The sequence below is a fragment of the Hyaena hyaena genome, unplaced genomic scaffold (genome assembly GCF_003009895.1).
Source record: "Hyaena hyaena isolate Hyena2069 unplaced genomic scaffold, ASM300989v1 scaffold_164, whole genome shotgun sequence".
Taxonomy (NCBI): Eukaryota; Metazoa; Chordata; class Mammalia; order Carnivora; family Hyaenidae; genus Hyaena; species Hyaena hyaena.
Window position 1 is genome coordinate 2158350 of NW_024080796.1, and position 6713 is coordinate 2165062.

The window sequence follows — 6713 nt, forward strand, 5'->3', positions numbered from 1 at the left end:
AAGAAAGAAAGAAAGAAAGAAACAGAGAGAGAGAGAGAGAAAGAAAGAGAAAGAAAGAGAGAAAGAAAGAGAAAGAAAGAAAGAAAGAAAGAAAGAAAGAAAGAAAGAAAGAAAGAAAGAAAGAGAGAGAAAGGCAAAGGAGAAAATCCTTTCAAAGAAATAGAGGTGTGATACTGTTTATAAATTTTCACCAATAGAGACCTATTTAAATTAACTGTAGTAACGTTTATGCAAGTGAATACTGTATACTCATTAAACATAATAAGAAAATTCTCCATATGCTAATAAAGAAATATATCCACAACAATATAGAATTCATCTCTATGCTTCTAATCCTAGGGGAAAACATGTCCAAAATACAAGTCTTGGTTTTTATAACCAAAACAATGAGGCAGAGAAATATTTGAAGAAACATTAATGATAATTTTCCAAAACAGATTAAAGACGGTAAGCCACAAATTAAGAAGTCTTATGAATGCCAAGCAGAATAAATACAAAGAAAATCACACTCAGAAACATAACAATAAAGTTGATGAAAACAAAAACAAAATAAAAAAAAAGTAAAGAAAAGTCTTAGAAGCAGCCAACAAAATAAGACTGCCTTCCAAGGAGTAACAATTTGACTTTTGCATAATATCTCAACAGAGATAATAAGAGCCAGAAGATAATGGAGTTACATCTTTAAAGTGTTGAAGGAAATAAATAGCATCCAAAAATTATATATCCATAAAAAGTATCAAAAATTTAGATGCAAGAAACTATTAGTAATTATTCAAAAATAGTAAAATGTAACCAGCCTAAGAGGAGGGGAAGGCAGAACAGTAAAAAGTATTCAGTACAAAAGAAGTCAAGAAAGGAAAGAAAAAGGAATACAGGGCAAGTGAAATAAACAGAAAAGAAGTAATCAGATGGAACACTAAAACATAATATATATCCATAATTAAATTAAATGCAAATGGCTTAAATGTTTTAATTTTTCTAAAAGCACATTTTTTTTAGGATGGGTTTAAAAATAGCAACTATAAAAAAATAAAAATAAAAATAGCAACTATATACTACTTATACTACTTATAACTATATACTACTTATAACATAAAATATAAGGTCATGTGTTGGCTAGCCACAAAAAATAACCCCACCCCGAAGATTCCCAACTGCCAATATTCATGCCCTTTTGTAGTCTCTTCCCTCATACCTGGGGTAGATTTGTGGCTTGCTTCGGATCAAGAAAATGTAACATAAATGATGCTTTGTGACTTTCAAGGGTAGATCAAAAGAACCCTGTATCATGCACCTTAATTTCTTGGAAAATGTGCTCTGAAGAAAGGTAGTCACCATGTAAAAAGTACAAATACTCTAAAATTACCATGCTTTTCATAAGGAAAAAATAAAAGGAGAAAAGAGAGACAAAACCAAGAAACAGACTCTTAATAGAGAACAAACTGATGGTTACCAGAGGGGATGTGGCGGGGGGGGGGGGGGGTGGATTAAATAGGTGAAAGAGATTCAGAGTACACTTATCATAGGGGCACCTGGGTGGCTTAGGGGGTTGAGCATCCAACTTTGGCTCAGGCCATGATTTCATGGTTGTGAGTTCAAGCACTACATCGGGCTCTGGCCTGACAGCTCAGAGCCTGGAGCCTGCTTGAGATTCTGTGTCTCCCTCTCTCTGCCCCTGCCCTGCTCATTCATTCTCTCTCTCTCTCTCTCTCTCAAATAAATAAGCATTAAATGAAATTTTTAAAAGAGTACACTTATCATGATGAGCACTAAATAATATATGGAATTGTTGAATCACTATACATCTGAAATTAATGTAACACTATATGTAAACCATACTGGGATTAAAATTTAAAAACTTAACTAAAATCATCATGCTTTCAGAAAGGAACTGTATCCAAGTAATATACCCAACAAGCCTAATCTGTATCTGGACATAATTTAAATGAAGAGATCCTGGACTTTACTAATGCCACAGTGGAATGAAACTTTGGGGGCCTGGTGGAGGAGTAACATGGGAAGGACAGGAACTATTGCAAACCAGGGTACAAATTAGGGTAGCTAGATCTTCAAAAATAGCCGTCTAATGAATCATACCTCTCAGTATTTACACTCCTGTGTAGCCCCTTCCTCCCTGAATCGGAGCCAACCTTTTCATTCAGTTTGGACTAACAGAATACGGCAAAGTGGTGTTATGTGACCTCCACGGCCACATCACAAGAAGCCTGTGGCTTTTGCCTGAGTCTCTTCAAAGATGCGCCCTGGAGCAAGGCAGTCCCATCCAACCAGATCAAGCCCCTGAAAGATTCCAACTACCACATGGCTGCACCTGTATGATGGAACCCCTTCCCCAATGAGAGCCGCTGAGCTCTCAACCCACAAACTATGGGACATAACACATTGCTTCTTTAAGCCACTACATTTTGAATATTTTGTTATGTATCAATAGATAACTGAAACAGGACTAAATGGTTTAAAATAGAGGGATGAAGGGGCGCCTGGGTGGCTCAATCGGTTGAGCCTACGACTCCAGCTCAGGTCATGATCTTGCGGCTCGTGGGTTCCGGCCTGGCCCTGCTTTGACTCCGTGTTGACAGCTCAGAGCCCAGAGCCTGCTTCAGATTCTGTGTCTCCCTCTCTCTCTGCCCCTCCCTCATTTACACTCTATCTTTAATAAACATTAAAAAAATAATAAAAGGGGCGCCTGGGTGGCTCAGTTGGTTAAGCATCGGACTTTGGCTCAGGTCATGACCTCACGGTTCGTGGGTTCAAGCCCCACGTCGGGCTCTATGCTGACAGCTAGCTCAGAGCCTGAAGCCCATTTCATTCTGTGTCTCCCTCTCTCTCTGACCCTCCCCTGCTCATACTGTCTCTCTCTCTCTGTCAGAAATAAATAAAACATTAAAAAAATTTAAATAATAAAAATAGATAAATAAAATAGACAGGTGAAAAATAAATATACTATTCAAACACTCTTAAAAGAAAGTTGTTGTAACCCTATTAACAAACAAACTAGACAAAATGTAAAAAGCATTATTATAGATTGAGGCGACTCTCACAATGATAAAAGATTTAATTCACTAGGAAGATAAAAATTTTAAAGTGTACACACCTGATAGCAAATCTTTGAAACACATAAAGCTAAAAGTGATAAAACTCTAAGGAGAAGGAGAAATGGACAAATGCACAATCACAATGGATGATTTTAATAATCTCATTTACTGGTAGATTAAGCAGAGGGGAAAAATCATTAAGGATAGAAGATTTGAACAATAAAGTTATAATAAATATGAATACTGCACATATATAGAACACTGCACTCAACTACAGAAAACATATACCTTTTTTTAAATGTTTTTATTTTTGAGAGAGAGAGAGTGGAGGAGGGGCAGAGAGACAGGGGGACAGAGGATCCAAAGCAGGCTCTGCACTGACAACAGCGAGCCCCGTGTGGGACTCAAACTCATGAACCCTGAGATTATGACCTGAGCCAAAGTCAGATGCTCAACTGACTGAGGCACCCAGGCACCCCCCGAATACATATACATTTTAACTGTGCCTAAAACATTTGCAAAAATATATATTATAAACTGGGCCAGAAAAAAACTATCAACAAATTTCAAAAGAATGATATGATATAAAATATGTCCAGTACCACAGTGGCAATTAAGCTAAAAAGTAACAAGAGAAAGATAGCTCAAGATCATATCTTCGGAATACCATGATAGAAAATATTTTAACTGAACAACAAGTAAAATATTTCACTTTGAAACTTGTAAGATGCAGTTCAATCATATTTTAAGAGATAGGCATAGCTTCAAATGTTTATAAAAGAGGAAAAACACTGAAAATCAGTAAGCATTTCAAGAATTAGCATTTCTGAGGTAACATCACCAAAATGGATCCTAACCTCCATCTCCCAACCAAGCTCAGCAATTAGGTGGCTATCCATGAGCAAGAGCAGCTCTAGGAGAGCTCTGGAGTCCATTTAAGAAATTTTAACAACACGATGGAATAAGAAATCTGTGAATAACTGCATAAAAGGAGACAAAATACGGCTTTATTCTGTCTGAATCATCCCATTTCCTCAAGCAGGCATTGCTCAGTGCCAAGAGGGAACTTCCCCGCTACAAGGACTTCCCTTCGCCAGGAAAGAGAGAGCGAGTGACAAGCCTCTTCAGTCTTTCAGGGTACCATGCAAAGGTTCCACTTGTTTTTTAACCCCACCCAGAGAGCAAAGTGGAGATGTTGCGGGACAATTAGAAACAAAGAAGAAAAGCAGGGACTATCAACAGCAACCAGGCAGTGGGAGCCACTGGGGTTCATAGCAACCTGCTTTGAGGAACCGATCTACCCTACATGGCTGCAACCTACCCACTGTAGATTTCACCAGCTTTTTGTTCACTGAAGCCAACCAGCTGAGTCCCTTCTTGCTCTGATACTCCTGTTATACCCCTGTCCCCACTAGAACTCAAGAACAACCCTAGCAACCAGCTCAGGCCTCTTTGGTTGTACGAGGGCATGGTGCCAGCCTCCAGCCTGTGGCCAAGCCCCACCACCACCATACCTGCACTCAAGGCTAGCTCCTCCAGCTGTGCCATGGCATGCCACCAGCCCACACTAGTTACCAGCCTCCACTGCAGTGTACATGCCTAGCAGGAGGCTGGATAGCCACAGGAAAGAAGGCGTGCCAACAGCTTCATCTCCTTGGGGGCCAAAACAGGCCTTGTCTTCTCTGTCACTTGCCTGCACTAGCGTGCTCACCTGTAGCAGGCCCCTCCAGTGGTGCATCTCCATGCTGCTAGCCTGACTCACATTACCAGCCCCTACTGCAGTGTACACAAATGGGAAACGGGAGCACCCCAACAGCCAGGGCCCCTGCAGAAACCAGAGCCAGCGGTTGGCCCTGGCCCCCACCATTATGAATGTGTCTGCCACTATGCAGGCACCTGCAGCTGGCCTCCACAGTTGTATGTGTGCACACCACTGCCTACACTGGCCCCTAGTTACCTGGAGGCATCACTGAGGACCCCAACAGCCCTTACAGCCACTGAAGACCTCTCACAGTGCTTACCAAGGACCACACATGATATTGTGGACCCCAGTAGGCTGAGCTGAAGAGACATCTTCCCCCCCCAAGACAGTGCTACCAAATGCCCCACACTTGGGGCCTGCACGACTAAAGTCAGGATCACAACATGCTCCAACATGCCTCCAGCCACAGGTAAAAGTCTTCCCTTACCAAAGCCAATCTGTAAAGTCTAGAGGAGGTGATTATTGCTTCAAATGCATCTACACAAGGCTACAAAAATGACAAAGAAGCAGGGAAACATGACTGCACCATAGGAAGGCAGTAAACCTCCAGTATCTAGCTCCAAGGAAATGGAGTTCCAGAAATCGCCCAACAAATCATTAAACATACTTGTTCTGAATATTTCAGAGAGCTGCAAGATTACACAGATAAACAATTTGATGAAATCAGAAAAGTAATAAAAGAACAAAGTAAGAAATTCAACAAGAGACAGGAAACATAAAGAAGAACGAAATAGAAATTTTGGAGCTGAAGTATACAAATGAAGAATTTAATAACCAAAGATTTTACCAAGGAGAAGAAAGAATCAGTGAGCTAGAAGACAGATCAATTGAAATTATCTAATATGAGTAGGGGGGAAATAAAAGGGAGGGAATGAAGAAAGCCTCCAAAATTTATGGAATGCCATTAATAAAATTAATGTATGTACCATTGAATTCCCAGAGGGAGAAGAGAGAGAGAAAGGAACAGATTTCTCATTTAAAGAAACAGTCATTGGGGCACCTGGGTGGCTCAGTCAGTTAAGCATCTGACTCCTGATTTCGGCTCAGGTCATCATCTCACAGTTCTTGAGCTCGAGCCCCATGTCAGGCTCTGTGCTGACAGTATGGAGCCTGCTTGGGCTTCTCTGTCTCCCTCTCTCTCTCTGCCCCTCCCTCTCTAAATCAATCAATCAATCAATCAATAAACATTTTAAAAAATACAATAAAGAAATACTGAAGACTGAGAACTTCCCGATTCGTGGGAGAGATTTGGATATTTAAGTTCATGAAGCTAACTTAAGTTACTTAAACCCAAAATGTCAATCCATGAAGATATTCTCTAAGACAAATTATAATAAAATAGGTCTAAAATAAATTTAAAAAACAAAACAAAAAGAGAACTTTTTAAACAGCAAGAAAAAATAGATTGCTCACATACAAGAGAACCCTCTGATAAATTCAGAGTGCTAAAGGAAAGAAACTACAAACTAAGAATGCCTTACCCAGCAGAGCTGTACCTCAGGAACGAAGGCAAGATAAAGATGTTCTTAATAAACAAATATGAAGAAATTCATCACCACTAAACCTGCCTTACCAGAAATGCTGAAAAGAGTTCCTCAAGCTGAAACAATGAAACAAAAGGATGCTAAATAGTTAGAGAGAATCAAATAAATAAAATCCAAAGTTAAAGAGGAGACAATACATCTGGTAACAGAGTACACCAAGGATTATGAAAGACTATTATGAATAATTATATGCCAACAAAATGGATAATCTAGAAGAAAATCAATAAATTTCTAGAAACATACTAACATACAACATACCAAGACTGAATCATGAAGAAATAGAAAGTCTGAACTGACCAATAATGAGTAAGGAGATTAAGTTAGTAAGCAAAAACCACCCAGCACACACACACA